This window comes from Chelonia mydas, chromosome 3, assembly GCF_015237465.2.
Source record: "Chelonia mydas isolate rCheMyd1 chromosome 3, rCheMyd1.pri.v2, whole genome shotgun sequence".
NCBI classification, from domain to species: Eukaryota; Metazoa; Chordata; order Testudines; family Cheloniidae; genus Chelonia; species Chelonia mydas.
In genome coordinates this window covers 167265584-167278284 of record NC_057851.1, presented here as the reverse complement: position 1 = coordinate 167278284, position 12701 = coordinate 167265584, and the positions used below count along the sequence as shown (strand labels likewise).

General features: G+C 42.3%; 1 long non-coding RNA gene across 2 annotated transcripts in view; it reads left to right on the top strand.

Moving 5' to 3' along the window:
• LOC122465208 overlaps positions 1-12417 on the top strand; it is a 64777-nt gene extending 52360 nt beyond the window's left edge. The window contains exons 2-5 of one of the 2 annotated variants that reach the window (XR_006289877.1): positions 5918-5965; positions 8453-8655; positions 9923-10024; positions 11994-12417. This is a non-coding gene — a long non-coding RNA (uncharacterized LOC122465208). The remainder of the gene's footprint in view (positions 1-5917; positions 5966-8452; positions 8656-9922; positions 10025-11993) is intronic. The other variant, XR_006289878.1, reaches the window with a different exon arrangement.
• The last annotated feature ends 284 nt before the right edge of the window (positions 12418-12701 follow it).

The following is a 12701-nucleotide window of genomic DNA, read 5'->3' as shown; positions in this document are numbered from 1 at the left end:
GCCAAGCATAGCTGAAGCCGGTGTTATCAGTCTCTCTCTCTCTCTCTCTCTCTCTCTCCCCGACACCCCCGCTCCCCTTTTGGGATACTAAAAAGAAAGTTTCCTTAAAATGTAAAATGGTTGTCATTCTTTCCTCCTCATCTACTTCTCCCTCTGTTTGAAAAACAATACTCTGGACCAGCTGAACAAAATATATCTCAATCAAGAAGTAGCCCATCTGTGATATTATGTGGGATCCACGAGGTGAGCTCATGTGCCAGGTTCTGTTCTTGGTTACACTGATGTAAATCTAGAGTAATTCTATTATCTGCAGGGAACTGAATTCCTGCAGATTTATGCAGAGCAAAAGCTGACCTTAAGCAGGAGACAAAAAAAATCAATCGTAGTTCTAAAATTAATCCTGGGATAATTACACAGGTTCCCCACTGCATCTACCCTTTTGTGCATGTCATGTTTTTATTAACTTCCCAACAGCATGCTATTACCATTTTTCTGCTCTTCCTTTGACTTAGTTGTTTAGAGTGGTCCCTTTATATCGGAACCTGCCCAGTGATCTGCTAATTTGGTTTTAACCCTTTGCTCCCCTCTACTTTCCTTGAACAATCTCTCCCACCTCAGTGCTGCTGTATTTCATTTTTATCAATACAAGAAACAGTAGTGAATGTGCTAACATGATGCAGCTGCAGCAGAGCAAAACCTTAGTGCAGATTTGCTGCCCTTAGTGCAAAAAGTGACTTTGCTGGTGCAATTTGTAAAGGGGTAAAAGACATACTGGCACAAGTCACTTTTTAAGTTAATGCAGTGTGTGTACACTAGGATTTTGCACTGGTGAAGCTGCTACATTGGGGTAGCTACACCAGTGCAAAACAAAAGCACCAGCATAGATGTGCCCCACGTCATACCCCTTGTTGGAAACTCTATACTGGCTTTCCTCTGACCTCAAGTTTGTCATCCTCACATTCCAAGCCATGCATAATCCATCCCTGCCCTCATTTCCTCCTCCTCCTCCCCGTTCCCACTGCATATGCTTCTCCCACCATGACTGCTGGAGTGCTCCTTTTGTTTCATTCTCCCACTTTGTGAGTTCATCCCTGTATCTCTATGTCTTTGGAACTCCTTTCTCCTCAGGTACCAAAGGCTCTTCCTCCTCTATATTCCCCCTCAAAACGTGCATATTCCATGCTGGCTCTTTATGTAAATCAACCAGTGTAAGAAGTTGTGTTATGGGCAGCTTTAAGCAGAAACTTAGCTGCCATGATAATTATGAAGTGTCTGCATCCACTCCACAAAGACAGGTACTTTCATTTAAAAATGCATATTTATGTCTACACTGCTTTCAGCAATGCAAAGCTGCGGATTCACCAGCCATTGGCTGTCTTTTGTGTTCATAACGCCCTCTCAAGCCCAATCTAGAGTTTAAGTTCATTGGCGTGGGGCCATATCTTCATAATTTATTAATAATTCAGCTACTGGTAGCATACACTATGGTAGCTGCTTCACACAAGTCCATGCATTCCCAAGTACGACTGATCTGATTCCCAGTTATGGAAATAGTTTAACTGTACAGAGTTAGAAAATATTATTTTGAGTATACACAAGGCATCAGAGTAGCTTTTTCACTTCTCTGGTTGTCATTTGAGCCATTTGCAGCTGGGGTTCTGCTAGTGACCTTTCTGCATTAAACAACAATGCAGAAGGAATCACATCATGTTAATCCAAGGCAAGCCAGAACATCACTATTATAAATCTCTCAATTGTTCTGTTCCTTAGTACAGCTATTTGTTTAACCTAAGGACCTGTAGAATATTTTTCGATGTGCTTTTTCCAATAACCTGCGTAAAATAAAAACTCAAGTTAAGACTGAGCATGACACTTGAGAACCCAGTTCCAATGGTCTTTCCTTTCAATTCGCTTTTGTAAACGAGAACCCAAGAAGAAAAGCAAACAAAAGCAGCGTGCAGCATAAAACCTCTCAGCTTTTGTAGAACTGTGAAGCAGAAACCGCCAAATGCATGGAGCCCTCCTGTCCCTAAGAACGGGATAGCATCATGAATGTGTAAAGTGCTTTTTACAGTTCAGGGCGTGAGTGATTCTCTGATTAATTCAGTCTTTTTGTTTCTTCCAAACATAAATGGACACTTCTTAGCTTTCCTGGCTCCAATACTTAAAAATAAGCAGTGAAATAAATTCTGTGGCTTATTTATTGGTAAGCTCTACTATTAAAATAGGAACATTTGGAGAAGAGAAAGTTACCAATGACAGTTTCACCAAGGGGCTTTTTTGCAGGGTGGATGTATCACCGAAAGGGTAGGTAGCTATCTGTTTGCAACCACTGCTCAGTAGCTCACATTTATGGTGGTGCGCAATCTTGAGCGGTGCCGAGTGCCCACAGCTCTCAGTGAAGTTAGTGGGAATGGAGGGTGTTCAGCAACTGACAGGATCGGGCCCTACAGTGAATCATGGCACTGTGGTTTTCTCAGTAGAAGCTGAGGTCACTCAGCACCTTGCAGGATCGTGCCTTTCTGCTGATAGTGATATCATCATTCTATTGGCCATGTGTAGGTTCCCAGTCATTCTGTTTGGGTCCAGTTTTCACTTCCAGCTCTCTTTCTGTGTTGTTTATACTGAAGAGCAATTGCTTCTTATATTTAGCAGCCTGTCCCTTCTGGTTTTGTTCCCAAACTGATCCCTTGTAATGGCATGCCTGTGCCACTCCCCTGTGTATAATTCAGCCTTTAACAGGAGCTAACAGCTGCAAACTTTAACCTTTATGGACTGTTTTAAGGAAAATGGGTGTATTGTGGGATGGGATGTTCACCCCACACCAGCTCTGAAGGGTTAAGGTGGCTTAGAAGTGGCTAATTCACCTTATAGGTCACACCTAAGGGAGAGTCAGGCTTGAGGGAGTTGCTGTGGCCAAAGGGAGGCGCCTCTTCCCCGGCCCCAGGCTGTTGCAGCGAGAGAGGGCTGGGGGGAGTCCTCTTTCCCTACTGCAGCCACGGGGCAGCCTGCAACCCAAACCCCTCCTCCCTGGCTCCACCCCAGAGCCCGCACCCACAGCCAAAACCCTCACCCCCCCCCTCAACATTCGGCCCTAGCCCTGAGCCCTGTGGGTTCTCCTCCCACACTCCGAACCCCTTGGCCCCACCCCTTCCACACATCACCTCCACATTGGTGCACATAACAAAATTCATTCCGCACGTGGATGTAAAATATTAGTGGGAACATTGTGTGTACAGGAGGCAATTTGGGTCAATAGAAGGAAAAGTGAGGCAAGAGAGCTTTTCTATTAACAAGTAAAAGAACCTCAGAGCATCACAGAGAAATCCCCATGTATGTCACTAAAATCTGAAGAAGGAAAACAAGCACTTCTAGACCTTGCCTAAGCTAGTCTACTTTTCCTTAAAATTTCCTACTGCTGCAACCACAGGTGGGAGCTGTGGCATAGATAAAGCATGGTATCCTCCAAGATATTTGCTGCTGTGTCATCTAGATCTCCGATGGCCTGGTGACAAAATGGCTGCTGCCCTGTCTATACTAGCACTTTAGTTGTTGCTACTGCCAGTGGATCTTTACTAGTGGTAGAAATTTTTCTTGGGGCGGAGAGTGGGGGGCAGTTTAGACACAGCTGTAGGGAATATGGCTATTCTGCCTGGAAGATGGACCAGATGACCTAAGTGTTCTTTTCCACCTTAAAAATATCTATGATCCACTAATTTTTTTTTCTCCAGTGCCTATTGTTTTTAACCTCATTCTGGAGATCTCCCTAAGTACAAAAGTAATCTTTTCCAGGCCAAAAGCAGTATCTTCTAATGTGATTAAAAGCTGAATCCTGTTATCATTGATGTCAATGGCAAAACTTTCATTGACATCAGTGAGAACAGGAAAGGTACCTACTGATACAAACAAGGTCTCTTAAACCCAGTCCTGTCTGTACCTCTCTGTATTGTATACATGCCCACATACTCCAAAATACTTTAAAACTTGCCATTCAGCTGCACAAATTTCATTTTTAGTGAATATGGCTGATAATGGGCACTGAAGCTAACCATTTGCTTATCTATCTTAAAAATTTTTTTTCCTTGAGAAGGGTCTCATATCAAGTACACACTAACTATAGCACTGCATCATTAGAGAAGTTTTCATATTTTCAGGTAAGCAGGCTGCTGCTAGGGAAAGAGGATAGCCCACCTTGGATCAAAACAGGCTAACTTCCTTTCAACACAGAATATATTTTTCACATAGACCCTTGGTGCCTCTGCTGGATTCAGAGTTGCTGTGTTTCAAACACTGTACTATAGATCGCTCTTTGTGAATGGGCTTGTAGGCTGTGCTGATGAAGTCACAAGTCTTGGATTTAAAATTCATTTTGCTCGCTCTCTCAGCCACTGCCTTGTGAATTCTGCGGATGTAGGGGCAACGGGACCCCACATTTCAGGCCTAATGAAAGCAGGGCTTTTTTAGTTTCTAAAGCACCACGTGTGTGTAACTTACAACTCTGAGAGCCTTTGGCAACACTTTATAAATGCTGTTAATTCACAGCTGGCATCTCATCCGTATGGGAAAGATTTTTTTTTTTTTTTTTTTTAAAACAAACATCTAATAGAGCCATTGAGAGCATCCCAGCAGTGGAAAATAGGGGAAAAAAAATTATGCAAAAACCGTATTTGCCTCTGCAGAAGACTTGCCTGGAAGAATATTGAAAGCCCTTCTTTCTGCCACAGCACAGGGCTTCTCAAGGGTTTCAGGTGCGCAGCAACCACAGTTTGACCGGTGCAGCTACAGCAATGATAAATGCAGTGAGGTAGCAGCTGTGAGCACGGTTAGCACAGTAAACATGATTGTGCTAGAGGTGACAGGCCACAACTGCTGCACCACTAGAACCAAGCCCAGGCCTTTGGAGGGACTTTCTGCAACTAGATTTGTGGGGGTGCAACAACACAAGGCATCTATGTCCTGTGCTGCAGTGGGGAGCTCAGTCAACTGGTATAGGCAGGGTTGACTCTGGGGGTGCCGAGTCAAACTAAACTAGGGGGTAGAGGGAGGGACCCAGCAGCCTCGTCGGCATGATTACATGTTTAACATGCTAGTGACCACCAGTGTCTCAACTACACTAGGGCTCCCCTCATTGCTGTGACCATATCCTATGTGCCTGTACAGCCCCTAAAATGATTTATCATTGAGAAGTGTGGGAGCACCTAGGAGCCCCAACCAAGGCTGGGGCTGATTGTAACGGGTACTGTGCAGTCACATTGTGAAGGTCAGTCCCTTTCTTGAAGAGCTTACTTTCTGTTGCTGAGGTTCTAATTTGGATTAGGGCTTCTGGAAGCTATTGTAGTAGAAATAATAAATGAATAATAGTAACCTAACTTCCTTGATCCCTTGTGGGCTAGCTGCATGCTCCGGTGGGCTTTGTAATAGATGTGGTATCACAGCAAAGCTGGTGCCAGCTGGCAGGACCTCAGAGGGCTTGTCTGTGTTCTTAAAGAAAATGTAATCTCCATTGTGTACTGAATGCCATCTGCAAGAGGCTGTGGGGAGGAGAGGATGGTCTTGTGGGTGAAGCACTGGGCTGAGATCAGGAGTTCTGGCTTCTCTTAGTAGCTTTGCCACTAACTTACTGCGTGACCATAGGCAAGTCTTTTAACCTCTCTGCCTTAGTTTCATCATTTGTAAGCTGAGCTGATTTTATAATACCTCAGACAGTGTAAAGGCCAAGAAGGAATATCCATAGCATGGCCTCAGTGTGGGCCCAGTGTTAGAGCTATGGTATTCTTGGGCTGGACTCGTCTGACTTTTGATGCTCATGGAGGAGCACTGGTATCTCTCGTTGGAAAAATAAACCTGACACATATTTGGCAAGGCTATGAACCATGGTGTTGGTGTCAGTTCTCATCAGGGACTCTTTTGTTGGCAGGCTGAGATGGGTTGTACAACAGAAGTGAGAGCTGTCTCATAATGGAAGGTAAGTGTAAACTGAAATTGGCCCCTTCCAGGTTTTGGATGCAGATTTGCAACACTGTTAATATCTTGTGTATCATGCATTATTATCAGTTGTACTACAGCAGTGCCTGGAGGCTCCAACCAAGGTCAAGGCCACATTGTTCTAGGCTCTGGACAGACACATCGGGACAGTTTCTGTTCTGAAGAGCTTATGCTCTAAATAGATAAGATTGACAAGTGTGCTAATGGACAAGAGTGCTAGTGGAAACAGGTGAAATGATTTGTCAAGGACGTACAGCAGATGAGTGGACACGTTAGGAATAGGACCTAAATCTCCTGATTCCTAAACCAGTGCCCTGTCACTATTCCACACGGCCTCCCATACAGCTTGAGTGAAACCCACAAAAGATTCTAGATGAATTTGGAGTAAGATTGTTGCGTAGCAAAACTCAGTACTGACTTTATTCGAGCAAACCCCATGGACTGGAACACAGAAATGCCATACTGGATTAAACCAGTAGTTCAAGTTATCCTCTGTCTGGCAGTAGCCAGTATCAGATGCTACAAAAGCAAGTGCAATAAACCCTGTAGTGGACTCTTATGGAATGTCCTCTCCCTAGGTGAAGTTTCTTCTTAATTCTGTTTTATGTCCTGAAGCATGAAGCTTTATATTCCTTCTAAAATATCTTTGTTTTAACTTAACTAACATAACTCTGGATGTTTTTATTTCCCTATAAACATCTAATCCTTTCTGAATCCTACAACTCTCTTGCCCTCAATGATATCTCGTGGCAGTGAGTTCCACAAGTTGGTTATACATTTTATTAAAAAGGAGTTTCTTTTGTCAGTTTTAAATTAGTTCCCTTTCAATATCCTTTTATTCTTACCTTAAGAGAGAGTGCAAAAACACGCGTACAATTTTACAATTTGCCTTCTCAATGCCATTCATGATTTGGTGTGCCTTTATCATGTCCCGTTTTATTTGTTTTTTCCTCTAAATTATCTCATTCCAATCTTTCCTTGCCTCTAATCATCTTCCCTGAACCCCCACTGTAGTTCTGCTACATCCTATAAAGCACATCACCACCACCAGAGGATTTTTGTATTGATTCCATTCCCTGTGAAGGCTGTTTGGGAAAACCAGAATGCCTACTGATATCAGGAGAGAACAGCCTTAAGGGAGAGTCTATGGCCTTGTCAACATTAATGAACTGAACCATTGCTGATCGCTGACCAGTATTCAGCAGTGGTTCAACTTCAGCTGTTGTCGGTACTGGTTCAGTTTTGTAGTTTAGGTGACAAACTCACAAAAAATAGGCATGCTATCCTTGCTGGTCATGGAATCAATGCAAAGGCTGCTGAACCCTGAGTTAGAGAAAATAGTCAAGCAGAAAGAAAACTCGAAGACGTTTTATAGTGTGTTGCCACTTGGACTATTTTATTGCAGAATCTTGTGATACTTGTTATTTTTTCATGAAGTCACAGCTCTGGGAGTCATGTGAATATATCAGCATCTCATATTTCATTTAAAAAAAAAAAAAGTAAGTTTCTAGCCCTTTGCATAATGACAGGTTTCAGAGTAGCAGCTGTGTTAGTCTGTATTCGCAAAAAGAAAAGGAGTACTTGTGGCATCTTAGAAACTAACACATTTATTAATAAATTTTAACATTAATTAATATTAAATTTAATATTAATATTTATTAATAACTTTGTTAGTCTCTAAGGTGCCACAAGTACTCCATTTCTTTTTTCTAGCCCTTGTGGTTGCAAAGAGAAGCTGGAAACAGAGCTCTAAAGGTTCAAACCAGAAGGCAAATAAAAGAATCTTCAAAGTTGTTGTTTTTTAAAATCTCATGATCTGTAAGCATATCTCATGATTTTGGGGGCTTGACTCATGATTACTGAAACCGTGGTTTTGGCAACACTGTTTATCCACCAAAAAAACTCCCAAACAAACAAACTGAACCACATGTCCAAAGGAGTGATGTTAACAAAAAGCCATACATAATAAGGAGACCGCAGCAACTCTTAGGGCATGGCTACACTGGAAATTTAAAAACACTGCCGCAGGAGTGCCCCCGTGTCAGTGCTTTGAAGTGTGCGTGTGGTTGCTCTCCCAGTGCTCCTGGTAATCCACCTCCATGAGGGGATTAGCTCCAAGCGCTGGGAGCCTGTCTACACTAGTCCTTTAAAGCGCTCAGAATTGCTGCGCTCAGGGGGGTGATTTTTCACACCCTTGAGCCAGCAAGTTAGAGTTCTATAAAATGTAAGTGTAGCCAAGGCCTTAGGGTATGTCTTCACCACAGAGAGAGTGCAGATAATCAGCATCCAGGCCTGAGCACCTGCGTTTGCCTATCCAGGTGTGACCAGCTACTCTGCAAAGCCTCACTGGAGTTAAAGTGTCCTCACTGTCCCTTTGTGACTCACCTCTGTATGTTGGCATATCTGGGAGCATATTCCATGGTTATCTGTGTGTAGTAAACTGATCCACTCTATGATTGTTTCTAAGTTGACTGTGGGAGCACTTGTCTGTGTGTGCATGTAGAGGAATTGTGGGAAGGCATGGACAGACTATCAAATATTCAAGTGACTTAACCTGCATCCTCACGGCAAGTGGGTGGGATACCAGCCTGAGTGAAGGCGTCACTTGGCTTTTAGCGTGTAACGCCAGAAGAGCTGGCTAGCCTGGATTGAAGTCTCAATGAAACTTGGGTGAGAGACTTTTGTGTCTGGACAGGAAGGGGCTTGGGGCAAGATCCTGGGCTAACTCTGCCGTGAAGTCATACCCATAATCACAGCTGCTCTCCTTGTTCTGTTATTGACTTGAGCTAGACCCCAAATGCACAGCCGACAATGGGAATAAAGGTGACAGACTGAACTATGTGTAGCAGTAGTAAGACCACAACAAAATCTAATTTTACCTCATTCTCCTGTCAATATTCAGCCAGCAACCTAAGATTAGTACCGTAAAGTTTAATCTCGGGATTCTGTTTGTTGGGCTTTATTCATTTAATTTTTGGAGATCTGTTTTTAGCAATTTGAGTTTTATGTAAATATCCAAAAATCTGTTTTAGGGAGGCTTTCTCTTTGTATTTATTATGAGTAATGTATATATGAGTAATCTCTTTGTAATATTCCCTAGTGCACTTTAAAGTAACACTCTTTCCAGCAGCACTACCTTAAAGCACACTAGGAAACCCTTAGTGCGCACCAGCAGGATCTACTCAGACCAGTTAAAGTACAACACATTAGTGTGCTCTAGAAATCAATCCTGTCGAGTGCATTACAGACACGCCCTTAGACACAAGCCACCATTTCTGATGTTTTTCTGGTGTTTATTGGATAAACGTTGATTTCATTTTGGAAGGGGAGATGAAGGGAGGGGTGTTTTTATTAGTATTTATTGGTTAAAACTAAAATCAGAAGCGCTACTTACACCTCTCTAGAAGAAAACCCCACCATTACATAGTCACGGCCTCATCCTCTCGAATTAAAGGCCTGTCCAAATGGGGGAGTTTTGCATCAATGTATCTACACTGATGGAGCCATGCTGGTCAAATCCTTAGGCCAGGTTGACACTAGAAAATGTTTGCTGGTATAACTATGCACACAAGCCCTCCTAGTGTAGATACAGTTCTTACTGGCCAAAAAAAAAACCCCCAAAAAACCCCAGTGCTTTTGCTGGTATCGTTTATACAGGTTCCCTAAGAGAAATAAGCTATATTGGCAGAAACACTGTTATGCCATATAACTGCATGTATACTAGGGCTTTAGCTGGTATAGAAATGTCGTGTATGTGTATGTACGGGGAGAATCATACTCCTAACTGGTAATAGTGGACCAACAAAAACTGGCCTGGCCATAGTGTGCACGTGCTGCACTAATGTAAAAGCGGACTTGCACTTGTGCACCTTACACAGATCTGAAATTGGGTTATCCCACACTAATGCAAGTTGCTTTTTACACTTATCTGCACTAGAGGTTTGCCTGAATGCAGCAACATTGCCACTCCAATACAAAAAGCCGTCATGTACACAAGCCCTCGGTGATGCAGAATGTAGATGTCTGAATGAGCAGACTGGTGAGAAAATCCTTAATAAAAAGGTTTGAGATAAAGCAGGGGTTCTCAAACTCGGGGTGGTGACCCCTCTGGGGGTCGCAAGGTTATTATGTGGGGGTTGCGAGCTGTCAGCCTCCACCGCCAAGCCCCACTTCATCTCCAGTATTTATAATAGTGTTAAATATTTTAAAAGTGTTTTTAATTTATGGGGGGGGGGGGGTCACTCTGAGGCTTCCTGTGTGAAAGGGGTCACCAACACAAAAGTTTGAGAACCACTGAGATAACGGATCAAAACGTCCAGAGAATTGTGCAGCACTGCAGAAAAGCAAACCACTAATATTAAAGTTGAATTGCAAAGAGAAAACAAATTGGGCTTACTGGGAAAGAAGGTGTATTATTACCTCGTGAACACATGGTAGCTAATGAGAGGTAAACTGCTAGTGAAGACACAACAGTCTGTAGCTCTCACACGTTAGCAGGTTGAGATAAAGACTATGAGGGAGCCAAGGGTAGCACTAGTTTTCCTAGTGAGGACAAGGCTTCAGAAGGGAAGGGTTTTTTATTAGACTGTTTAAAAATGCTGTTCTTTGTTAACACCTATTTGCTTCAACAACTAATTAGCATTTTGGATAAAGACCATCTTTGTGAAAGATTCAGTACACTTGCCTTACACATCAGATATGAAATCTTCTAATGAAACCAGAGATGACTAGACTTGACATTGCCAGTGTTTTTAAGGCTAAAAAAAAGTGTGTGTGTTTCGAGGGGGAATGACTTAAAAAAATAAACAAACCACCTTTCTGCTGCTTTTTTGGATGTATAAAGAACCGCAAAGCCTAGTTTTTAAAAAATAATCCTTTGCAAGTCACCTGTGAAGTATCAGCATGCATCTACCGCCCCATGGCCACTTTGAATGAGTAGTAGCCTGGAATACCACTCCCAGTCTGTGCGGAGTAGGTTGTGTGTGCAGAATGACGGGCAGACCAGCGCTCCCCCTGTTTTCAGAATGTGAGCGCACACACTGAAATTACTCAACATACTCACACTCTCTTTAACAGTCTCAATGATATTACTATTTATTATTACTCCTTTTTTGCTGTCTCATATCTTTCACACACATGTGCCAGCTGATATGGGAACTGTGACAGACCACACCCCACAGGCAAGGAAGAGAGTCACATGACATGCTCCCATTGAGAGCACTTTAAAGAAGCCGATAAGCTCTATCTCTCATTTAACTTGGCGTTTGGAAGATGTTTGTGGAAATTTCTGCAAAGGGGGTGACATCAGTTGTTGTCACAGCTGCTGAGAAAGTCTGCGAGACCATGCCTGTTGAGGGAGTGTGTGTAAACATATATCGTTAATAGATAAAATTTAAAACAAAAGGCAGTCCATATGCTGAAGGCTGGTATGTTTCACTGCTCAGGATGGATGTGTATCAATATAATCAAAACCTAATACAACACTACAGTAAGTTAATTTGAAAAAAAAAAAAGAAAAAGATACTAGCTTTGGAGTGCTTAAATTTAATATGAAACAAGACTTCTCCCAGGGGAATTCCAAGCGTTTAGCATGTGGGACATACTCCAGATGCTAGCTGTACATACCTAAAATAAACTATGCAAAATTCCATATTCAGAACCAGACTTTGCCAATTCTGAAAGTAAACCCAGCTAGCTATCACAATCTTTTCACTTTGTCCCCCTCTCCCCTCCACCTGGACTAGGAAGGCAATAAATAATTCTGTTTGAAATAGAATCTCAAAGCTCAGTATTTTTCCAATGTGAGATCTAAAGCATTTGTGTGTGTAACTCTCAAGAGCCTCTAAAGTGATACACACTTTTGCATATACAGTAGTTACAAAGAATTCAGTAGGGAATTGATCGTCTGCCTGTTGTAGGTATAGACAGGTTCCGACAAAAGGAATTAAAATGTAAAGAGTAGAGACAACAAAGGGTTAAAAAGACTGGTTCTAATATTTTAACCCTAGGTGACAATATCTCCGTACCCATAGCACCATTGTAATCTGCTGATTTGCTCTGACAATCCAGCTACTTCTAAATTGTAGGATGAGACTATGTTGATGAGAGAATATTTCCTTTATTAAACCACAAACTTCAGATGGACTCTGTTAAAACTGAAGAGAACCCTTTGGGATTGCTGTTGAACTGGAAACATTTTAGAATGTGAATTTTTTCTTGACACCTTATGTATAATTTGAAGCTACCAAATCTGCTATACCAAGAATCCAGAAACAGGACAATTGGAAGATGCACAAGTGTCAGTCTGACAACTAAACGGAGAATAACTTTGGGAAGGTCTTAACAAGTAGACAATAATGTTTGCCTTGTCTTGGGTTTTAGAGTCTGAATTAAAACTGTTTGGCTCACTAATAATTTTGTGAAAGTAATCTACTGGGGATGGGGGGGGGCAGGCGGAGGGAGAGGGGGGTTGGGGGGAGGGTTAATGCAACCTATGTGAATCATTCCTGAATCTTTCTGGGCTTTCCTATGTGAAAGTTTATTCATCCAGACTTCAGAATTTCTCTGCAATAAAACTTGCTGAACGACATACCACACAATGTTTAGGAATTTATTTAATACTAGTATTACTGTCAAAGCATAGAAGCCAAACTGTACATACAGTCAGCTTGAAGAATGTGTAAGTAACGACACTACCCCAAGCAAATATATCAGGG